At 39.0% G+C, this 25,431-nt stretch overlaps 1 protein-coding gene and 1 pseudogene across 6 annotated transcripts in view; both read right to left on the bottom strand.

Moving 5' to 3' along the window:
• Positions 1-25,431, bottom strand: part of Rev3l (REV3 like, DNA directed polymerase zeta catalytic subunit) — a 158,187-nt gene that overhangs the window by 128,227 nt on the left and 4,529 nt on the right. Inside the window, exon 1 of one of the 6 annotated variants that reach the window (XM_006256525.4) lies at positions 19,375-19,502. The exons of the other annotated variants lie outside the window; for them this stretch is intronic. The gene's annotated coding sequence lies outside the window, so the exon portion shown is untranslated. Of the gene's footprint in view, positions 1-19,374; positions 19,503-25,431 lie in introns of those variants that run through there. 6 annotated transcript variants of the gene reach the window in all.
• LOC120099035 (U6atac minor spliceosomal RNA) lies at positions 13,634-13,740 on the bottom strand (annotated as a pseudogene).

Below are 25,431 nucleotides of genomic sequence, written 5' to 3'. Positions count from 1 at the left end.
TTTAGGGTAATCAGCATCCCTGACCTTAAGCTGTATTACAGAGCAACAATGATAGAAACTGTATGGTATTGGTACAGAGACAGGCAGGTAGATTGATGGAATAGAATTGAAGGCCCAGAAATGAACCCACACACCGTATGGTCACTTGATCTTTGACAAGAGAGCTAAAACCATCCAATGGAAAAAAAGACAGAATTTTCAACAAATGGTGCTGGTTTAACTCAAGTAGAGGTCAGCATGTAAAAGAATGAAAACCAACCAATCCACTCTTATCACCCTGTACAAAGCTCAAGTACAAGTGGATCAAGGACCTCCACATCAAACAAGATACACTCAAACTGATAGAAGCAAAAGTGGGGGAGAGTCTCTAACACATGGGCACTGGGGACAATTTCCTGAACAGAACACCATGGCTTATGCTCTAAGATCAATAATTAACAAATGAGACCTCATAAAATTGCAAAGCTTCTGTAAGGCAAAGGACACTCACTGACTTAATAGGACAAAACAGCAACCAACAGATTGGGAAAAGAGCCTTACCAACACTAACTCCAATAGAGGGCTAATATCTAATACATACAAGGAACTCAAAAAGTTAGACACCAGTGAACCAAATCATCATATTAAAAATGGGGTACAGAGCTTAACAGGGAATTCTCAACTGAGGAATCTCATGGCTTCAAAGCACCTAAAGAAATGTTCAACATCCTTAGTCATCAGGGAAATGCAAATCAAAACAGCCCTAATATTCCACCTCACACCAGTGAGAATGGCTAAGATAAAAAACTCAGGTGACAGCAGATGCTGGTGAGGATGTGGAGAAAGAGGAACACTCCTCCATTGCTGGTGGAATTGCAAGCTGGTACAACCACTCTGGAAATCAGTCTGATGGTTCCTCAGATAATTGGACATAGTACTACCTGAGGTCCCAGCTATACCACCTCTGGGCATATACCCAAAAGATGCCCCAACATATAACAAGGACACATGCTCCACTATATTCATAGCAGCCTTATTTATAATAGCCAGAAGAATGGATATAGAAAATGTGGGTCATTTACAAAATGGAGTACTATTCAGCTATTAAAAACAATGACTTCATGAAATTCTTAGGCAAATGGATAGGACTAGAAAATATCATCCTGAATGATATGTACTCAAAAGCTCAGAATAACCAAGATACAATTCACAGACCATATGAAGCTCAAGAAGAAGGAAGACCAAAATGTGGATGTTTCAGTCCTTCTTAGAAGGGGGAACACAATACTCAAGGAAGGCAGACAGTGGGAGGGACTTGGTAGAAAGAGAGGAGGAGAGAACAAGGGGAAAAAATAGGGGCAGGGGCAGGTACGGGAGGAGACTGGGATCATATACAGAGAGTCAGGAATTTGAACAGAGGTATGTAGCAGTGGATGATGGGGAACTGGGGTAGCCACCAGAAAGTCACAGAAGCAAGGAAAGCTCTGGGGACCCAACAGGGATGAGATTAGCTGAAATACCCAACAAAGGGGAGAGAGAATATGTAGAGACCATATGCAGAGGTTAGGCAAGGTCCCTGGTTCAGGGATGGGGCCACCCATCCTTCTCAAAATTTTAACCCAGAATTGCTCCCGTCTAAAGCAAATACAGGGACAAAGAGTGGAACAGAGACTGAAGGAAAGGCCATCCAGAGAGTGCCCCACCTGGGGATCCATGCCATATGCAGTTGCTAAACCCAGACACTATTGCTCATACCAAGTGCTTGCTGTCAGGAGTCTGATATGGATGTCTCCTGAAAGGCTCTGCCAGAGCCTCACTGATACTGATGAGGATGCTTGCAGCCAACCATTGGACTAAGCATGGGATCCCCAATGGAGGAGTTAGCGAAAGGATTGAAGGAGCTGAGGGGGTTTGCAATCCCATAGGAAGAACAACAATATCAACCAACAAGATCCCCCCAGAGCTTCTAAGGACTAAACACCAACCAAAGAGTACACATAGAAGGACCCATGGCTCCAGTTGCATATGTAGCAGAGGATGGCATTGTTGGGCATCAATGGAGGAGGGTCCCTTGGTCCCATGAAGGCTCGATACCCCAGTGCAAGGGAATGCCAGGGCAGTGAGGTGGGAGTGGGTTGGTAGGAGGGGGAGCATCCTTATAGAAGAAGAGAGTGGGGGTATGGGAGAGGAGAGACCAGGAAAGGGGATAACATTTGAAATGTAAATACGTAAAATATCCAATAAGAAAAAAAAAGAGAAAAAACTTAGAAATGTGAATGTTCTAAGCTACACCCTATTGAAACCACATTATGAGAGAAAACGTCTGGTATCTTCCATTAGCCAGTAAGTATTTTGGTAGGTCATAAAAAGCATTAATCATAGAGAAAAACTTGGACTTTACAGACCGAGAGAAAATAATTGTATAACAGGTACCTGTTAAAGATCTAGACAAAATACACTTTCAAATTAATGAAAAAAGGAAATAAACAATGTAAAAGCCCACACCCCTACCATAAATAACTTGACCAAAGAAGGAAGTCGATGAAAAGATATTCAGTACCAGAGCTGGAGAAATGGCTCAGCAATTACGAGCACACAAGGTCTTGTAGAAGACCCAAGTGTAGCTCCCAGCAACCACGTCAAGTGGTTCGCAATTCCAGTTCTAGGGGGATCTGATACACGTGCCCCCCCTCCTGCCTCTATAGGTGTCATGGCAACACATGTGCATAAATACACACACACACACTTAAAAAAAATATTAACAAAAATGTAAAAAGATGTCCTTAGTCCTTAGGGGGGAAAATTTGAAGACTACAATGAGATGTCTTTATATTTCTACGAAAAGGGGTACAATCTAAAGACTGCACATAAACAAATGTTAGTAAGAATATGGAGACACCATGCTAGACACAATGCTAAATTATAGTTGTTTGGGGACTGGAGGAAGCCTGGTAATCCTACTCTTCTGAAGATGTAAGGGAAATGAAAGTACACAATCGTGTAAAAACACACATCAGTGCCCACAGTGGATTCATTCATAACAAATCTAAGTACAAACAATCCACGTAACAACAGTTTAGTGAGTGGCACAGCCATGTAGTGGAAAACTAAGTGAAAAATTAAAAAACACTACCACATTACTAATACATGCAAAATAATGAGAGAAACATATCATCTATATGAAATTCTAGGAAAGGTAAAGCCATAGTAATAAAACCTAGTAACACTGCAGAACGACGGTTGCTAGGGGTCAGGGATGAGGAGACAATGGTAGGACAGTTGCTAGGGGTCAGGGATGAGGAAACAATGGTAGGATGGTTGCTAGGAGTCAGGGATGAGTAGACAATGGTAGGATGGTTGCTAGGGGTCAGGGATGAGGAGACAATGGTAGGATGGTTGCCAGGGGTCAGGGATGAGGAGACAATGGTATCACGGTTACTAGGGGTCAGGGATGAGGAGACAATGGCACATAAACTTTTAAATGTAACAGACATGCTGAGATGAAGACGTTTGCCATATCTTACTGATCAACTTTGCTATATGCAAATTACACCTCAGTAAGCACTGATGTAATTTAGGCAAAGAAATGAATATACCTGCCTTGGATCTCACTTCACTCACAAAGATGTACTGACACTTGATAGATAACAGCAACAGGTAGGAAAGTAAAAAGAAAGAAGCTGCTCTTAGGTTACATTTTAACGATCTGAATACTTGGACTGCTGCTTCTTCTAAGAAATGCTTAGATCAGAGCAAAGTAGCAACAGTATCTTCAAAATGACATTGACTTTTGGGATAGTGTTTCTCTGTGTAGCCCTGGCTAGCCTCCAACTCAAGAGCTCCCGCCTTCTGTCTCCTGAAGGCTAGGATTAAAGGTGTGTGCCAATACTGCCCAGGTCAAAATAACATTCTTATGGTAGGTTCTCAGGGCTATCCAACTCAGAAGCACCAATATATGTCTGGGCACTATCCCATGCCTACTGCATCAGAATTCTAGGTGGAAAGAGCCTAAATCCACTTTTGAAATTGTCCCAGAGAGATTGAAGCAGCAAGGATAAGCCTTCCAGTTTATTGTTTCTATGGATTCCTGAGGATGTGAACAAGTGGGTCTCTTTCTTGTGCTGCCTCATGGACTCTTTCCTGCTGGTTTGTCTCGTCCTACTTCAATGTGGTGGTGTTTATCTTTTTATCTTTGATATTATATATTTTGAACGAATGAATGAATGAAAACCTAACTACTAGAGTAAAGGTTAACAACTAAACTGTCCCTTCCAACTGCTGGGTGAGGAAAAATTAGCCCTCCCCCCCCATTCCTGGACAGGCCAATGTATAATGAACTCCAGGTTTGCTTTTGTTTTTGTTTTGTTGGTTTTGGTTTGGGGTGTGTGTGCGTGTGTGCGTGTGTGTGTGTGTGTGTGTGTGTGTGTACTTCTATTTGCTTGCAGTTTGGTGTGGAATTTTTCATTAGTTTGGGGGGTTTGTTTCTCATTTTGGGTGTGGCTTTATTTTGTTTTCTTGGTTTAAGAAAGGAGGTTATTGTATTGGGTTTTTGTCTGTTTTTTGAGAAATAAAGTTGGAAAGGGGGCAAGGATCTGGAAGACTTGGAGGAGGGAAAGAATATGATCAAAATATGCTTAAAATCTAAAAGTTTTAAATAATTGAAAATATATGAAAAAATTAAAAACTATCCCATAGAAATTATTTTATAAATAAGTCTAGAAGAACTTATTAAAACTTACTTGCATTAGAAATTCAAATATGCACAGATATGTATGCATATCAATCTGCTTTAACAATGGCCCAAGATTCAAGTTGTCAGGAGGCAGAGAGCTGGCTCTCGTACTTTGGCCCTTGGTACCAAAGCTAACGAACTGATTTCAATCCCTGAGATCCACTTAATTGAAAGTCAGACGGTTGTCTTCTGACCTCCATACCTGTGCTGTGATACATAATGATAATCCCTTTTTATCTGTAGTGCTCTGAAAACAGTAAGTGGAAATTCAAATTCACACACACACACACACACACAAAATTTTAGTGTATGAGAATATACCCGGTACCCAAAGACGCCAAAAAAAGGGTGCCATGTCTCCTGGAATTGGAGTTCTAGATGTTGTGAGGCCATGGGAGGAATGGGAACTAAATTGGAAACTCTCCAACATCAGTGAAGTACTCTTGATTGCAGAGCCATCTCTATAGACACATAGCTCATAAGCTATGTGCCATTCTTTATAGCACAATGAAACCTTAGACATGTTTTGGCCCACTATGCCTAGGAGTCTTTTTTCTTGTCCAGGCCCCACACTGTGTGTTCTACCCATTCATTAGTCACTTAGCAGCTGTCTTAGATGCTGTCACAGTATTCTAATGCTTGTGTTCAAGTAACTACAGCTTGCATTATGACCCCCAAACACAAGCTAACAGTGATGCTAGCAATGTCAAAGAGAAACTGCAAAAAGCTCTCTTCCTTTAAGTGAAAAGGATAAAGTACAATAAAATATTGAAACACTCACGTGCCTTTTATCATATTAAAATTATCTTTTATAAATTACAATATTTAAAAATTAAGCTTTATGATACGCATGTACAGAAATGAAAAATAGAGTCCATATGTGGTTTAGTAAACATTTTAAAAATATTTAAACATAATTTCAACAATAAATCTAAAGGAATCAACATTACAAACTGTTGAGAACAAAAGTGAATGAAATGGACCAAAATCCTTACCTTTATGACTTTTATTTTTTATAACAATTGTTAAGAACCAGACAGCTGACCCAATGACCCAAATCTAATCCCTAAGACCCACATTGTTGAAGCCTTCGGACTTCTATGCTCTTGTTATGGGAAATACAAAGCCACAAATACATGGAAAAATAAAGAAGCAAAGGAGAGATGGCTCAGCAGGTAAGAATGCTTACAGCTATGTGAGATCACATACTCCTGGAAGTCCAGCACAGTGAGGGGCCAATTGTTGGGGCTTGCTGTCTGCCAACATGTCCTCCTGTGACCTCTACCCTCACACATACACGTACGCACATATATCACGTACAAATACACATACATCATACACAATACTCATATATACACACAAAAAGTAAAACATATTACACAAAATTTATTATTTTATAACCTTCTTGGGGTGTACAATTCAACAACCCTGTTGTTCAACCATGATCACTAACAGTCTTCTAAACTTTTCTAACACCCCACACTGAGATTGTCCTTATTGAACAGGAAGGCTCCGTTTCCTCCTCCCAGCCTTGGTTAACTACCATCCTGTTTTATGAACTGACTCTTCTAATTATTTCAGAAGTGGACATGTACTGTCATTCCTCCACGAGATGTTTTCCCCTAACTGTGGCATGTGCAGGCACCGTACACTGAGGACACAAAGAGGCACCACATACTGCTCCACTCTCAAGAACTCGGCTGTAACAGGGAGGCCAACAAACCTCTCCAATCACTTGATCATGTTATCATCATAACTCTCAAATCCTTTGTTTGCTCTAACAAGTATAAAACACAATGATGGCACAAAAGCCAACGTGACTGAAGGAGGCTTCACAACAAATGCAATGTCTCAAGGCTGCCTTGTAGTTTGAAGAATTCACATGAGCAGTTAGTTATACCACACATAAAAACAGCATTGCCTCATTCAAATTTGAGGGTGACACTAGTAGATACTCTGTACACTTAAAACGGTTAAGGTCTGTCTTCCTTAAACCTTTGCATATGCGAAGCCTTAAGGATGTTCCCTGGAAGGAAGAATAAGCAGTGTAGACTGAAAAACTTCAGCAAGAACCAGTAGCAGCTGAATCAACAGCTCAGTGCCGAAGCATGGAAATCTGTGTTCCCCACAGTCTTATGTTATGAACATAAAACAGTCTGAAAACCTTAAAATATGTAAGAATGCCAGGGGTACTGGTTAGTACTCACCCCTAGGACATTCCCAGAGATTTTTATTTCCTATAGCTGGTAGATATGAGGAAGATTAATTTGTGTGTGTGTGTGTGTGTGTAATTTCAGGTGTATGAATGTATGTCTGTGCAAATGTATGCTTGGTGCCCATGGAAGACAGAAGACGACATCAGATTGACTAGAACTAAACGGTTATGAGCTGTCATGTGGGTGCTGGGACTTGAACCCAGGTTCCCTCAAGAACAACAAGTGTTCTTAACCACTGAGCCGCCTCTCCACTTTCAGAATTAATTTGTACTAATGAGAATGTTGTAATGCCAAGACAATTTTATTCAGGAACTACAGTTTGGGAACTACCTTTAGAATACAGGAAGTTGGGGATGGCCACTGGCTGGAGAAGACTGTCAGTAGACTATATGTTTTGGGATTAGTGTTTATATACATTGCTTTTCACATGTACTGTCTGTGTTTGTGTGTGCATGTTGTATGTGTGACTGCCTCCTACCTAGAGGTATGATGTGAGAGCGGATTCCCTATTTCCACCAGGCAGATTCTAAGGATCAAACTCAGGTTGTCAGGCTTGACAGAAATCACCATTTACTCAACTGAGCCCTCTTCCAGCCCAATTATTATTTTCTTTAATCATAAGATAATGCTTTTTTAAAAGTAATCAACAGCACAAAAGTAGACACATCGCCCACTTTTTAGTGATTTATTAGTTTTGTCCATATGTTTACAATATATATATTTTTAAACAGAAGGATCATACTATATAAATGATTGAATCTGCTTCTTCACAGTCTGAGAAGAACATTTCCTCCTTTGACTCAACTCTTCTGGTGACTGTTCAGATGGTTTTATAAACAACCATTCAACACATTTGAACATTTAGTTCATTATGTTTTTTTTTTTTACTATAACATTATATACAGGTTGAGCATTCATTCCTTAACAGAAAATACAAAAATCTTAAACTTTCTGAGTACCTAAATCATGCTCAAGAGATTTTCGAGCACTTCGGACTACTATTTTGCCTCAATCAATTCCTCCTTATTCAGGGGATACACAGGACTCTCATGTTCAATGCTGGTGAGGAGGTGGAACACGGTGAACCTTACTCACTGTAAGTGTGTACCTTACTTGGCACATCTACTTTGGAGAAATTTTTGGATGCATGTGCACATATTTAAACATTTAAATTCTTATGGAGAATAAATAACAAATCCACATTCATTCTACAGCCAAACATTAAACATGTAACAACATGATAAACAGATGTAACTAGCCCCTTTAGCTCCAACTGAACACAGACTGAATGCAAACAGGACCCAACAGACACCACTTACACTTCTAAGTGAGTTGTAGAACATGAAACAACATGCCAGCATTGTGCTTTTAGTAATCCGCAAAGTCACTCAGGAACTACTTTCTTTTGCCCCTCAGGACACAAACCAAGTATAGACAGATGAGAGCACAGGATTGGTGTGTTAGCAGTTCAGGTTTGGAGCACCAAAGAGCAAACAGAAATAGCTGCCCAGACTTCAGCAAGGGGCTTGTTCAATTATAAGAGCTGTCACACCGACGAAGGCCCAAAGCTAGAACTCGGTCCCCCAGAATTGTAGTTCATCTACAATCTTCCTCATTTTTATATAACTTACTAATTAAGAATCATTTGTACCAAAACCAATGGAGCTTGGATAGATAACTGACAGTTTATCTTATCACGAACCCAGTTGAATAAAGCTACCAAGTTAACCTAAAGCCACAATGGTCTGAAGAGAAGAAAGGCTAATATTGGTCCTATTTTTACAAGAAACAAACAAAAATCAATGTAGAATAAAATCAAGCCAAACGTCTATTGATATATTTCATTCATCAAAACTGCTATCGATTTTAACACATCATAAACGTATTTTTGTACTACAAAGAAAGTAAAAGCCAGGCACAGTGGTATATACTTGAGCTGGCTAGTTTTATGTAAACGAGACACAAACTGTAGTCATCTGGGAAGAGGGAACCTGTACTAGGAAAATGTCCCCATAAGATGTAGGGCATGTTCCTAATTAGAGACTGATGGGGAGGGCCCAACCCACTGAGGTTCTATAAGAAAGCAGGGTGAGCCAAGCCATGATGAACAAGCCAGTAAGCAGCACTCTTCCATGGCCTCTGCATCAGCTCCTGCCTCCAGGTTCCTGCCGTGTTTGAGTTCCTGTCCTGACTTCTTTGAATGATGGTCTACAATGTGAAAGTGTAAGCCAAATAAACCCTTTCCTCCCCAACTTGCTTTTTGTCATGGTGTTTCATCTGAGCAATAGTAACCCCAGACTCAGACAGCACCTATAACCTCAGGACCCTGGAGGCTAGACAAGATCAAAGTTCAAGGCCAACCTGAACTGCATAGCAAGACCTTCCCCACAGTCAGGCAGAGCACTGACAACTAAGGCATACACATTCCAACTGCTGATGTATAAAACCACGGAGAGAAAGTATGCTTTTTATAATGAATGAATATTAAATAACTCTTCTACCAATTTTTCATTAAAATATTTATGAGGACTAAAAAAGGCTTAGTGATTAAAAGTGCATATTACAGTCACAGAGAAGACCCAAATTCTTGATACATCAAAAGCTCAAAAGACCTATAACTCTAGCTCCAAGGGATCTAATGCACCTGAACTCACACATGCGCTCATGTGCCCACATAATGAAAAATTAAAATTGGCCTTTAAATACAATAAAATACAATACATATTCTGTTCTCTGTAAGACACAACAGTCTGCTTCATTGGGGGAAAAAGTCCTTACTAAAATCTCTCTAACTTTCTAAGGTTGTCTTATGATTGACAGAACACAGTTTTTTTTTTTTCTGTAGGTTTCATAAAAATAAATAAGCCAAGTGTAGCGGTTCCTGCCTGTAATTGTAGCAATGGGAACCTGAGGCACAAGGATTGCTGTGAGTTCAAGGTCAACCAGAGCTATATTGTGATTTCAAACAAGCCTGGCCTAGAGTGAGGAGACCCTGTGTCACACAAACTAAAAACCAAAATAGGGAATAAATAAATTAGCTTCCATTACTCCTAAGAGCAGTTACAATTTAGAAGCTCTCCTTTAACAGCACATCACACAGTGTCTTAGGTTACGGAGGAATATATTAGCTCGTGTAGCAGTGTACAGACCAACAGAGGAAACACAAATCATCCAATAGAGAAACAACAGATGAGTGTTTCTGCCCGAGTGGGTCGTACATAATCATTAACACCACAGAGTAGGCAGGACAACTTTCTCATCTTGTAAATGGGAAATAAGGATGAGAAGAAGGTAGACCAGGTGTACCCCATCTATTGGGGACATTAGGTCACTGTTTCAGATGCATCTCTCTGGAATGGAACTTTTACAAGTCATCAGCAGCGTAGATCAATTTCTAGAACTGTTATTGTGTATGCTCACACATACAAGTAAAGGCACACATGACAGTCAGGAGACAACCTGTAGGAGTTGGTTCTTTCCATCCACCATGTAGGTCCCAGGGATCAAACTTAGGTGGTAGTCAGGTTTGACAGGCAAGTTTCTTACCAGTCCAATAAGTTATCTTTATAAAAGTGCCAAAGGAAGGACCTGTACAATTCTCAGAACTATACAAAGCCAATCACGGTGGTACACGCCCACCTTCTGGAAAGCTGAGAAAAGAGGATCCTTTTGACTCAATGGCCAGCCATCACGGCCTAACCAGCAAGCCTCAGGTCTCAATGAGAGAACATGTCTCCAACACCAAGGTGGACAGTCTTCCTAAGGAACACTTGAAAACTTCTGGCCTTTAGCTATACAAATAGAAAAGCATGCATGGTTGTGCATGCACACTGTGTGCATGTCTGCGTCCCCCTCCCCCACACATAGAACTGTGGTGATTTACCATTAAAAAAAGAAAGAAAGAAAAGCAGAATGTGCCTGCCTTGTGTTCACAATCCAACTGGGCTGGAGAGACGGCTCAGCGTGTAAAGTGCCTGCTGCATGAGTAAGAACTTAGCTCAGATCCCCAAAACCCACTTAAGAAGCCGGGCATGTGTGTATGCATGTATAACCCCTGTGCTGGCGAGAAGCCAAGCATGGGTGTATGCATGTATAATCCCTGGGCTGGCAGGAAGCCAGGCATGGGTGTATGCATGTATAACCCCTGGGCTGGTGAGAAGCCAGGCATGGGTGTATGCATGTATAACCCCTGTGCTGGCGAGAGAGCGGAGGCAGGGACAGGCAGATCCTTCAGAGACCCATCTCAAACAGAAACAGAAGCACTAAAGACAGACACCCAGTGCTGATCTCTGGCCTTCACATGCACACACAAACAGATGCATGCAAGTATGCACATTCACACATGAGCACGGTACACATACCAACACAACCCCCCCCCCCACACACACACAGGTAAAATAGGGTTTCTGTGAAATTTCTGTCATGAGGAAAGCAAATAAACTGAAAAGCCAAGAAGAAACAAGATAACAGACATGTGTAGAACTAAGATAAAAAGAAAATGCTATGAAAGAGAAAGGAATAAAAATAAATGAAAAACTACACCAGCAATGAAAAAAGAAGACTTAATATTGTTGAAAGCCAAATCAGTAATGTAGTAAACAGTGAAAGTGCTTATCAATTATGCAGAAATTAAAAACTAGCAGTAGGAGTAAAACACACTCAAGAGATGGCCCATGCTACGAAGAAAACAAACTCTACAGAGCTGCGTCTGATTTCTGTGTGTCCCAGCACACGTGCACTCGTACACACTAAACAGATAAATATAATAAAAAACAGACTTTAAGAACATGAAAAGATGAATGCTTAAAAGTAAGACAAGGAGGCCAGGCATGATGACACATACCTCTGAGTTTGAGGCTATCCTGGTGTGCAGAGCAAGTTCCAGGATAACTGAGGCTATACAGAGAAATCTTGTCTCCAAAAATAATTAATTAACTAAAAATAAAAAAGGAGACCATGAAAATGGGTACAATATTTTTTTTTTTTTGGTTCTTTTTTTCGGAGCTGGGGATCGAACCCAGGGCCTTGCGCTTCGTAGACAAGCGCTCTACCACTGAGCTAAATCCCCAACCCGGGTACAATATTTTTTAAAAGGAAAAGAAATGTTATCCAATCCACAAATAACTTTTAAAACTCCCTACTATTTACTTTTATAATAAAATATCACAAAAAGGAATAAAAGGACTAAATATCACAAAATATAATAAAGGAATCCCAAACTAAAAACCACCTGAATCTTTGTATCAAAAGAAGTTTCTTTAGCCCAGTTAGTGTTCAAAGGCCTGGGTGCTTGCTGCGAGTACTGACAACCTCATCCAGTCCTACATACTTACACACACACACACACACACACACACACACACACACACACACACACACACAAAGATATCTGAAAAATATTTTAGCTTGCCATTCTTAACCATGCCAGTCAGTAATGTGCACATGCAACAAGTCTAGGTTCAGAACAACATTCTATATTCACAATCACCCCAAACCGTATCTGACACATTATTTGAAGAAACTAAGGTAATAAAACTGGAGCCCAAGCTGGGATAGAAGCACAGTTGTAGCTGAAGAATCAGGAGACAGGAAGAGCAAACTGAAACGTGAGCAACACATCAAGTTCAAGGCCAGACTTGTAAACTGGGCAACTGGCTTCCACAAACAAACCCAGACAGCAACTGAGACTTAAAGAAATGGGAATAGTGGTGGTGTTCTAGAGCAAGTTAGGGTGTCCAGTGGAATCTAAACTATTTTAATTTAATATGTAAGTTAGCTCTGTTGTTATTTAAGAAATAATCTTTTTTCAAAATCATCTGATCGTCTGCATCCCTCCACCCACCATTCCCAGATCCACACTCCTTTCCCCTCCCAACTTTGTGTCCTCGCCCTCCGCCCATATCCCTCCATCAAAGCCAACTTGTGTTACTCAAAAATCCTTGGATGTAGGACAGATTTAAGGAATTTGTGTCCACTAAAAAAAAGCTAATTTTGGGGCTGGGGATTTAGCTCGGTGGTAGAGCGCTTGCCTAGCAAGCGCAAGGTCCTGGGTTCGGTCCCCAGCTCTGAAAAAAAGAAAAAGAAAAAAAAAAAGCTAATTTTTAAGAGCACATGTATAGTTTAGAACACTGAAAACTTAATAGCAGTCTTCCAACGCTGGGAGTATCAAAACAGTGCAACTGTTGGTACAGGTTCCGTGTCTCCACTGTGAAATGTACAACTTGCAAGCTTCCGCCATCCCAAACAGTTTGAACATTGGCACACACGCTAAGTGTGGAAATCCCACATCCATCTTATTGTGATGGAGTCATACTGCCAGGCTGTATGATTAAGGTATGTATGAAACATGAATTTCATGAGGCCTGTCCTTAAGCTATTTCATTATGTACAAGCAAATAATACAAAATCTGAAACATCTATGATCACATGCATTCTGAATGAGTGATACAAATCTATGTCACATAAGAGAAAATATTTTATCTTGTTCTTGAATTTTATAATTACAGCTCTATTTCAGTGTGTATGCTTTTGCCTGTATTTATGCTTTCTTTTTGTTGTTATTGTTTGCTTTTGGTTTTTCAGAGATCTGCCTGCCTCTGCCTCCCAAGTGCTGGGATTAGAGGTGTGTGCCATCACCACCTGGATTGTATTTATGCTAAGATAAAAAACACATAAGCCATTTTACCCTGTAAAACTAAACTAAACGAGGAAAGTAAGGTTACGTTAAATGTAGGTAGCAAAGCCTTAACCATATGCCTGTTGTTTTTACCCCTGTCAAGGGCAGTGCTAACCGTCTCTCCTTACATACAATACTAAATGTATAAAATGATAAGGATTAAAAAAAAATATGGGTTCAAGCAGGTTTTTTTAAACACAAAGTGATGTAACAGAATTAAAATACAGGGACAGGCCATGATTTACATTAGGTATCATAGAAGCAATCAGGTTAAAAACAAAACAGAAATAATGACACAGGACAAGAAATAGGATTTGAGAGGGAATCAAAGAATCCTTTCAAATTACTAAAGAGATATCTACAATGCTATCCGAGGAAACTTGCTACAGATCTACAAGAAGGCAGATGTAAAACCCTAAAATTAGCATTTAGAACTTTGACAATCCGACAGCAATTCTATCACTGTTATAAAATAATTTTTAAAATGCAGCTTGACTTCTCTCTAGTAATTTAGCTTATTGTAGTTTCAAGTACCAGAAAAAGTTTCTTCATTATATAGTTTAAAGAACTGCTATAAAAGTCATATAATCAAGAAGCTTTGTGTGTGTGCGTGCCAAATAACATACACAGAAAACATTAGTGATATAAAGTAAAACAAAACAGAAATGGAAAACATAACAGATGAGACAAAGATAAATATATAGGATATACAACATTTAAAAACAACATTTTAAAATGCCATATTTCCCCTGTGTAGTTTTACATTCTAAGATATCCCATCAGTTTGATATCAGCTTTTTGGAAAGGAAAATCATTGTAGCAAAAGAACACACTGTGAGCTACACTGAACCCAGAAATGCCTTTAAAGGAATAATCAAGGAACTATCTGTCAATAATCTGTATCAAATAAGTGAGAAATTACTTATAGTGAAATGTATATCGATTGTGACATAATAAATTTTAGAAAAGCTAAAAACCATGTAAAGGATACAAAATCCTGGCTTTCAACTATGCTCTACCATGCCACTTAAGAATTACTGGTTTTACTGCTGAGTAAAACTAACTGTGGAGAAAAGGTCTGGCAACCTTAAGAATGTTTAAAAGTACATTAATTTACTCAAAACATGCTAATCTGTCTACTTTTACAGCTCTGAATTCCCGCTTATACAGAGTTCAGGAGGGTCAAATGTTTCATGCCAGATGCTACATAGGAGACAGAACTTCCGCGTTCCGTGGCTCCCTGAAATCTTACATAATCTCTGCATTATTATTTCTAGTGGGACCATTATTATTCTTTCCAAAATGGCCACATTTTTATTTATCGTTTTTTAATGTGATCAGTGGGAGACTAATAATTTAGTCACTCTAGTGCTGTCTACATGGTTGGTCAGGGGAAGGGCCAACTGACTGAAAAAATATTTTGTACTAATTCTGTACATTTTTGTGTTAAAATCACAACTCTATATACAATGTGAAGAAGCCAAGACTCAAAATAATCTTCTGAACAATTATTCTAATTAACATGAAGTATTTTCTATCTATGCTAAATAATCTGATCATCTAAAAAATAGTCTTTTAGAAGACGGCCCTATTTCTTGACTGTAATGTCAAAAGAACAGTCTCAAAATAAAAACAAATATAGAAGAAGCAAAAAATGAAGACAGGTTATTTTTGAAAATTTTAAATCACAAACTTTTAAAAATGAACTCTACAAATAAGAAAGCCCATGCTGAATGTCCCCTTCCTGTCCCAATTATTCAGGTTTACTTCACCCAAATGTGTTTGAAAGAGTTGGCTCATTAACACATACACACACAATTTACAAAATTTTAAAAATTACTATTTAAATAAGGAGCATTTACTGTAAGAACAACTAGTAGATACAAGCCAATGTTCCTAACATGTAAAGAACATCTCAGAACCAAGACTTCCAACAAGAAAATGAGCAAAAGAGAAATAGTACACTTTAAAAACAACAACACAACCCATATGGACCAGGGATGTAGCTCAGTTGGCGAAATGCTTGCCTAGCATCCACAAAGCTCCAGGTTTGATCCCCGGTACCACGTAAACCAGGCACAGCGGCAAATGGCTGTAATCCCAGCACTTAGGAGACAGGAGCAGAACAACCAAGTTCAGGGTCACTAAATAGTAATTCCAGGACAGCCTGTGCTACATGAAACACTTTTGTCTAAACATGCTTGTATGATTCTCCAGCACAGGGAAAGACAATCTTACTATAATAAAAGAATACAGGAATCCAGAGACAGCCAGGTGCTCAAGTTGGATCTTGGGAACCCATGTAAAAATGAAAGAGAAGACCTGACTCCACAAAGTTGTCTGTCCTCCAACCTATATCATGCATGCTGTGAAACACCGTGTTGGTTTGAATGTGCTTAGCCCAGGGAGTGGCACTATTAGGAGGTATGGCCTTGTTGGACTAGGTGTGTCACTGTGGGTGTGGGCTTTAAGACCCTCATCTTAGTGGCCTGGAAGCCAGTCTTCTTCTAGTAGCCTTCAGATGAAGATGTAGAACTCTCAGCTCCTCCTGACCATGTCTGCCTGGATGCTGCACGTTCCTGCCTTGATGACAATGGACTAATCCTCTGAACCTATAAGCCAGCCCCAATTAAATGTTGTCTTTATAAGAGTTGTCTTGATCATGGTGTCTGCTCACAGCAGTAAAACCCTAAGACAAACACATACACCACATCATCAGAAGAAGAAGAAGAAATGTAAATTTACATTGTACTGAGATCTGTGTTTTTACCCATCAAATTGATAAAGCACATAATCAATAGTTCGTCCGTATCTGGTCTCATTTCTGGTAGCAGTACAGATTAAATAACCTCTGTATTACAATTTTTATAATTTAAGAATGCCTGGTAAAACACTTTTTGAAGATGTGGCACATAAAATACACACACACACACACACACACACACACACACACACACACACACACACACACACCACGGTCTAGGGTCATTAGAATTAGTAAGCAAACAGGTAACCTTAAGCAGCTTGGAAGACTGCAGTAGTCTTTCCTACTCCACTCACTGCCTTCTAACACCTTTCTGTACAGTTAGCACATATTTGGGAATGGGACACAGAGAACAAGGATAGAACAAAAATGAGTAACAGAGAATTACATGACCACCAATACATTATTTACATAAACACCTCCAGCTCAGTATAGCTCAGTGATAAAATATCTGCCTATCGCTCACAGGATTCAATCCCTAACATTATTTTAAAAACTTTTAGAAGTACTACTTATTTTAAAAAGGTGGTAACGTCATACTGTTAGCACACTTCAGAAAGAAGAGTCAGCCAGCAGCAGTGTAACAGTTGTAATGAGGACTCCTAAGTAGTCACATCCTTAGGAAAGCCCTAGCGACAAGCCTGGGTTTGCTTGGACCACTAGACAAACAGACAAAAACCAGTGTGGGACTTGCCTCTACTTGTTGCTCTGTAAACTCTGGGGTTAACTTCAGGTGAAGAGGCATGGCTAGCCTCCTGGAAACACGCGGTTCTGTGGCGCCCTAGCCAACAGCCAACCAAATTCCACAGCAAATGAAGCTGTTCTTGACTAACCACTGACGTATACGGAAGTCCACAGAGCAGTGACAGAATGCTCAACCAACAGACACCCAGAATCATGGATTAATGCAGCCGTTTCTTGACAAGTTTCAGGGAGGATTGTCATACAGCAAAAGGTAGTAACAGTGGGTATGAAAATAAGACTTCTGATCAAATAAAACTCCTAGTTTACTTTTTCGGGTTTCTAAGTTCCACAGTAAAGAGTTGTCCCCACTATCTGTAGAGGACTGGTCTCAGCGTCCCTACACTTCTATCTCAGATATTGCAGTCTCTCACGTAAAATGGAGTGGCACTTGTAAAAATCTATCCACAGCATCCGTTGTACTGTAAACCACCTCTGGGTTACCTGTAGTACCAAATACAGTATGAATTCTAAACAGTCTGCACACACAGCACAGGTGCAATGCTTCTCCTCCAAGTACTTTTTCCAGATATAAAGACTACAGCTACGCAGGTCTGACTAGAGATTCACACGCTACCTGCTTAGCTATACTAAACTTATAAAAATACGTTCTATTTGATTAACTGTAAAGTCTAATTTCCTTATAAAACATTACATGAAGTACTTCAGTCGAAATGACCACAAAAGGTTGAGGATAGAATTGTTTAGAAAAACACGGACCAATAGGGGTAACGAGTGCACCATTACCGTGACTAAGAGCTCAGTGATAAAATCAGTTGGTCACAATCAGTCGGTCACACACCAACAGAGACATTACTGTACTCTGAAAACTCTATTCGTTGCTCTTGTGCTTGCTTTGTCTACTGCGTAATAAGTCAGTACATGTTCTCTCGTGTGACCTCACTTGCTATGAGGCAAACATGTGACACTCATGGAAGTCAATTAGCCTCCTCGAGTCTCATTTCCTCAAGTGTAAAGTGGGAAAGGGAAATGGTATACAGTAAAGATCAATAAGTAGCCCAAAACCTGTTACTAAAAATAATACTCAAACAATTCACTGACATGTTTTCTATTTTAAAAACCTTAAATATAATCATCCAGAATATGATCTCTCTGATTTGGGGGGGGGACTTAGAAATATATTTACAAATATATGGTGAAGACAACTGAAGCACTAGGAATAATGTTACTTGGCCTATATTCCTCTTAAGTAGGTTTTAAAACCAGAGGCTTCATTCTTTGTATGTGTGCTATAAATGCATAAAAGGCAAAGACAGGCAAAGCAATAGATCTCCTCTGACAAGTCACCTTTACTGGGACATCTGGCATATGCTTTTAATATTTTCTACCATAATTTATGTATTTTTTAAAGCACTATTAATGGCTTTGGAAAATAAGGCTCCTTCAGAGGAATGTGTTTAACCTAATCTGTGGCATTGGGAAACTGTAGTTACTCCCTAGCCAATGGCTTACCACTGCCCTTTCAAGGAAAGATCAGACATGGACGTTCCCCTGCCCTACATAAAATGAGTTTTTGGTTTTGTTTTGTTTTTTTTAAGTTATGCCTGGATGGGGTGATTATAAGAATTGGCCAACTTTTAAAGGGTGTTTCAAATAGGTGATTATCATCTATAGACATCACTGAGCAGCTACAAAGACCCTCCCCACAGTGTGCAAGCAAGGGATCTATGTACTTTACACTAATGTGAGGAAGACATAACCGCTACATGAGCACATTTCCCATTTCACCTCAGTTTGAACATTTTAAAGAGCACTTGGTACATAGGAGGTAACAAGGAAGATTCTAGACTCAAGCATTAGAAGGGTAACATTATGCTACTGTATATGGCAGGCATTTGCTGGTCTTTTTTTTTCCCCCCCAGTAATAATCCTGTGAGGTAGAAATCATTAAAATTTGTTTGGCAGGAAAGGAGATTAAGGTACAAGGATAAAGTAACTTGTCCAGGTATCTCAGCACAGAAGGCAGTAGGACGGAGGAGTTATTGCAGGGTGAGGGGTATACCTGAGGACAGCACTGTGTGGCTATTTCTACAAACAATATTCAAGGAAATTAAGTCCTTTAATAGCTGTGAGAAAGGGGCAGGCTTAAGGAAACCGAGGAGATAAACTTTAGGAGTGGAGAAGGAGCCAGAGGCTTAAAGAACTTGATATCTGAGTTGTTATTTTAAGGATGAATACCAATTTCAATGCCAAGGATCACCCACCCCCCTCACCCCCAATATATTAACCAAAATATATTACTTACTTGAAATTGAGAAAAACAATTTTGAGAGTAATCTTCCTCAGATATATTATTCCATAGTTTTAAAACAAATAATATGATGACAGTTTAATTTTTAAGTTGCTTTTATGTGGCTTGTCTTGGTTTTTATTCTGAAATGAAATTTAGATTAGTCATTTTCTTGTTCTGAGAAGCTAGGAGTATGCCAACATGTTCTAAGTTCACATTCTTTCACAGAGCAACATGTATTCTTACTTACAAAGCCATCGATTTCACATCTTAATCTAATTCACAACCTAATTTAATATATAAAGTACTTTTTAAGTGTAAATCTATGCATATTCAAACTAAAATACTTCTTTTAATTCTTGTTATACTTTCTTGGCAATTGTAAGAAGTGTAAGAAAAAATAGCAAACTTTTACAAAGTGTTAAGTATTAGACAAGGCGTTTCTGAGGTAGCATTTGTTAATATAGTTACTGCTCTCTGAACCCATAGAAAATTCAGTAATTACCCCCAAGGAAACTGATTTCAAATTCTTAGTATTTCCCAAAACTCTCACGTAAAACTAAAATAGAATTGGAAATACAGAAACTGCATGTAAAGAATTCCCACTGGCAGTGGCTATCCCTGTGCTTCAGAAGTCACTTTGCTAGACATACACAATTTCTGCTACAGAAAACAGTCCAGTTTCCCAATCTTAATTAAGCAACCAGAGTTTTTATTTAAATAATTTGAAATACTTAAAGAAAAATAAGAACCAGAAGAAACAGGGGATCATCTGGAAATCTTCAAAAGAGTAATTTTTAAAAAACCACCAAAAGTTTAAAAGATTGTGACTGGAGTCTTCTCTTTCCTTCTCATTTGTCCTGGTCTCCTAATATGTCTACATCATGTCTGGACAGCAAGTGCTTTCCTAGTTGTCTAAAATACCCATTTCTGCAGTCTTTATATTTGCGTGGCTACGGCAAGTTAACATAACCATTCATACTTGTGTTGGAAGTTCACTCTGTCTTCCTTCACATCATCCCTCTTATTTAACACTGAAGAGTTAAGATAGCAGCTAGGTCCCACGGCACAGACACCCCACAGCACCTCGCACAGTACACTCCTAGTTTATAGGCATTCCTCTGAACCAGCCAAGGCTGATGGCAGCCTCTACTGTTTAAATGCACCCTGCTTAACTGCAGCCTTTTCTCTTTGCTTTATTAACTGAATGGATTCTAATCCAAAGAAAAGCCAGAGGAAAATACATACCAGCAAAGGAATCTGAGAAGTCTAATACATTTTTGATTGTGTCTAATTCTAATATTGATTTTCATTTACAGATGTCCTAAATTCTTCATCATATGTAAACTTTACTTATTCTTAAAAAACAATCACACACAAACACACACACACACACACGGGGGGGGGGGGAGCTACTCAAATCTGTTCTACAATTATATTCTCTCCTCTTCTACACACAGTTTTAAACTATGTACAAGAAATTAGTAATTCTTCCAATGTTCTGTATTTCATCTTTCAATTGTCACCACTATCGTCCCATTATAACCCTTCGAATTTGAGAGAGGGCCAATGTAAAGTTGTGAAAACTGACAAAATTCCCAGTTTTCATATCTAGCCCCATATTAATCTGCCTGTCTAAACTCATGCGTGAATATTTATATATAATAATATATGCATATATTCTTTCATATATACATATACACACATGTATATAATGATGTCAGGAATGGTGTTTTCCACCCTCACTATGTTACTGGTATTTAACACTTTGGACAACATAAAATACACAGAACATCTGCAAGATGGTTAGTGGAAAATATACATATAAAAGTTAAGATTTAGAGTATTTAATAGATACTCTTTGATATATATAAAATGCAAAAATTCCTAACACATATGAATTTTAAATCCAAACTTTACAGCAAGAATAACTTTGTTCAAAGGGGACACACATATTCTATCAGATAGTTACCTTGCAGCCATCTAAGATGGTCCGTCAATGCACATGGCAGGCAGGATTGAGATTTGGACCTAAAGATGGCCCTTGCCCGCCCACCCCACCCCGTCTCTGCCCCCCCCCCCAGGCACCTTCTGCTTCCTGGTCACGATCAGTGAGATCACCTTGCACTGGATGGCATGCTCCTCCGATACTTTGAATACAAGCTCAGAGCAGCTCCAAAAATCTCTATTCCTCAAGAAACCACTGTGGCTGATAGCTGAAGCCATTCCAATTAGTAAGGCACTTTAGCACACTTGAGATATCTAGTAAAAGTATTACCACCCTGGTATTTATAGGCCCCCACCCCCACCCCCAGAGCCTCCTTTTTGGACTCTCTAATTCACTATGGCCACCCTCCAAGGAGCCACACACATCAATTAAAGGCTCGGATTAAAATATGGTTAACAAAATAAAACGTTAAGCAGTACTGTAACAATCATTGGCAACTGTTCACAGCTGCGCTTATTAGGACCTGTTCCCTCTCTTCTGCTTCACTAACTCCTGTAGCTACAACCTAACCAGCTGTAACCACTGGGGGCCATTAGCAAGTTTCCTCTGTCTAAAGGCAACAGTACCTATGCGTTACATTGTTAACGCTATCCAAAACATCCTCCTCTTTCACCGTGCCCTTTCTTCTTAAGACCGCACTACTGCTGTTCGGGCACTGTTTACCAACACTGCCACAGATATTCTTATACTTTATTTGACACATATGTAAATGTGAAGCATAAAAGCCTTCAGTGGAATTGCTGATTTATAATAAAAGTGCTTTTAATTTTGAACATTTCTAAACTGCTTTACATAGGGCATGAGGACTTGATAATCTTACCAATATGTATGAGACTGGCATTCTCTTCACCATTCTCAACTTATCCTAAACAGCTTTGCAAATATGACAGATGATGGAGTATGCTGTAGCTATAATTATAACTTTATAAGACATATTACATACACATAGCACTTTTCACAAGAATTTTCTTTGTTCATCTCTCTATTGGTAGGAGCTATTTATTGGGAAGAAAGTGGGCCCTTTTCAAAAGTACAAGTGAGTTTACTAGTTTTATTTACCTTTTACCTTGTGATTTTTTTCCACAAATGGAGCTTTACTTATGTTATAAAATTCAGAATTTAGCTGTTTTTCATACTCTGAAAGACATTTATCATTACTAAACTACATCCAAAATATTATCCTGTTTCTTATTTCACATGCTTTTGACAACTCTGGAAGCCAACTTTTTTTTTTTTTTTTTTTTGGTCCGGAATAGTAGCATTCTATCTAAAAAGATCATTATTAAATAATCATTTCTCAACTATAAACCAAAAATAGGATCTGTGTTTTGAAGTGCTAACATATGAGTTCATTTCTGAGTTTTACTCTGTTACACTCCGTTACATTGTTATCTTGTGTCAAAATCATGCCAGGTTCAAAAACACTTTAAGTCCTGGGGCTAGAAGCCAGCTGTAGAGCACTCGCCTTAGTATTCAAGCCCCAGAGTTTGACACTCATTCCAAGTGTCACACCCACTGCCACACATTAAAATTAAAATAACTTCACAAGCCAACGGATATATGTCAACTAAAACCGTTAATTTGCTTTATTAAAAAAATGCCTTTGACATTTTCTCAATTAATAATCAAGATCAAAACACCATAATGCACTTATGCACTTTAGCAGATATTTATTTTGGAGACCCTAATGAGTCTCATACCTTTTTCTTACTGTGCTTCTGAAACACATCTAGGAAATGGGCCTTTTCTTCACAAGCATGTGAGCAGTCTTCTACAAATTAAGTCAATGCATGTTATCTGCAGAAAATCTGAAAAATACCAACACTTTCTACAGAGAACCAACCTTTATATTTCAATATGTTTTTCTGCCTTTAAATGGCTATTTTGTAAGCTGATATTTTTATAAGTTACATAATCTAAACTATGATTTAGAAAGGAATAATGTTTTGCTGGAATAGGCTCCATTTATGAAATTACTTCCCAGTTGTTAGCTATACGGGGTTATTTTCTGTGATGAGTATCATCCGTTGATTAATTTTTTTCAACAAATGCTCATGTTTCAAGCACACTGGTAAGTACAGGTATATAACTGGAAACAACGACAAAAACCATTGCTTGCATTTCTAAGGGAAAACTAAACATTAACCTCTAGCACACACAGAGTACTAACTACAGCAATGCTACTGGGCTTTAAACTTCTGGGTAGAGAAGGCTTCCCCGAGGAAAGACAAACTGGAGTGTTAGAAGGAGAAAAGAAAACATTCTACTCACAGGGAATAGCAAGTACAACACTCTCGTTGTGGGAGGGAGCATAGCAAGAAAAAGCGACTAATATGATGCCAATGTGGGGAATACAAAGAGCAAGGCAAGGAGAATATGGCTCAAGCCATGGCTGAACAGAAAGGTAGCCACACGATGCAAGCCCTGGGAACAGGTGGCTGACGCCACAGAAAGACAAGGAACTTTGTCTGTATTCCAAATATAACTGAAAGTTACTAAAACATATAGGGTGATGTAATCAGGTTTGCATTTTGAAAAAAATCTGATTACAGTGTAGCAATCAGATTAGGAGGGGCACAGTAGGTTGGGATTAAACCAAGATTAGGAGGCTATTGTAATAAATGCTATCAAAAATGCTAGGAGCTTGCACTAGGATGGTGATGGATAATGAAAAGTAGATGGATTCAAAAGATAATCAGATTTGCCAAAAAGACTTACGTTCATAGATTAAAGTCCCTGAAACTAGAATTAATGGGTCAAAAAGAGTGTGTCCTTTGGTGTATCAGAATACATTGCTAAGCCACCCTGCAGAGTTTTCTTCATCTGTAAATTACTTTGTATCTGTTCCACAATTCAAAATTTTTAATTCTTAAAAAATATTAAATTACTTGATCCATACTTCCTTCACGAGGCCTCCCTGGATTTCCCTGTCTAGGTGGCCATCACATCCTTCTTTTGGAGTCATCACTATACCTTAATAATTCTATGTTTAATTTATATTTACATGCTTGTTGCCTCTTGTTTTCTGAGTTTCTGAAGGGTAAACCTGCTTTAACAAAGGTGCATAGAACTGTTGATATGCAGAGTAGCTTCTCCAGACTCTGTGTTCCTACTGTGCTGAGTATGACTTTAGTCAAATGTACTACATGACACTAGTAAAGCTTTCCATTGAGGACCTCAAATACCTATTAAAGTGGCCAATTCTGTTTGTCATTAGCATGACTAGATCACATGACCAGATCTGAGTGCTCCTAGACAACAATATAATTGAGTAAGTCTTACATGATCTTAAAATATTTTTAGGGGCTGGAGAGATGGCTCAGCGATTAAGAGCACTGACTGCTCTTTCAGAGGTCCTGAGTTCAAATCCCAGAAACCACATGGTGGCTCACAACTATCTGAAATGGGATCCGATGCCCTCTTCTGGTGTGTCTGAAGACAGCGACAACATACTTACTATTTAATAACTACCCATTATTATAGCTCATTACAGCTAGGTTTATAAAACATAAGAATAAATCAATCAAATAAGCACCTATAATTCAGGTAGAATTCCAGAATTACATATATATATAAAAAGAACTCACTGATTTCCTGTTACTATCTACAACAATCTATACAGCTCTTCTCCAATAGGAGGAAAATGTACAAGAAAGTAGTAATAAAAGTCCCTTACTGTCATCTTGAAAGCAAACAGCTCCCTCTATAGTCTGTCTGGCCTCCTCTGTCCAGTGGCTTAGAAAGTGGACGTCTACAGTCTACTTACTCCTACTGTGCATCTCAGCAGGGAATCTCTTTCAAAAGGTAATTATGTCTAACCTGGTGCTGAGGAAACAGGAGAGAGTCTCACCTAAGCTCAGCATGAAGGGAGCTACATCAAGCAGTGAAGCAAAAGTGGATCTGGGCGGCATCCAGCTGCTCACCTGAGTGAGGGCGGGCCTCAGCAGGACTTTACATTATGTAAAGTGAGTTTCCTGAGTAGTCACACCCACGAAGATATAAATGGAAATGACATTATCCTGTACTTTATTCATATTGCTTTTTGCCACAAATTGCTAGAATGT

The sequence above is a fragment of the Rattus norvegicus genome, chromosome 20 (genome assembly GCF_036323735.1).
Source record: "Rattus norvegicus strain BN/NHsdMcwi chromosome 20, GRCr8, whole genome shotgun sequence".
Taxonomy (NCBI): Eukaryota; Metazoa; Chordata; class Mammalia; order Rodentia; family Muridae; genus Rattus; species Rattus norvegicus.
The sequence above is the reverse complement of the archived record's forward strand: the minus strand, read 5'-3'. Positions and strand labels throughout refer to the sequence as shown.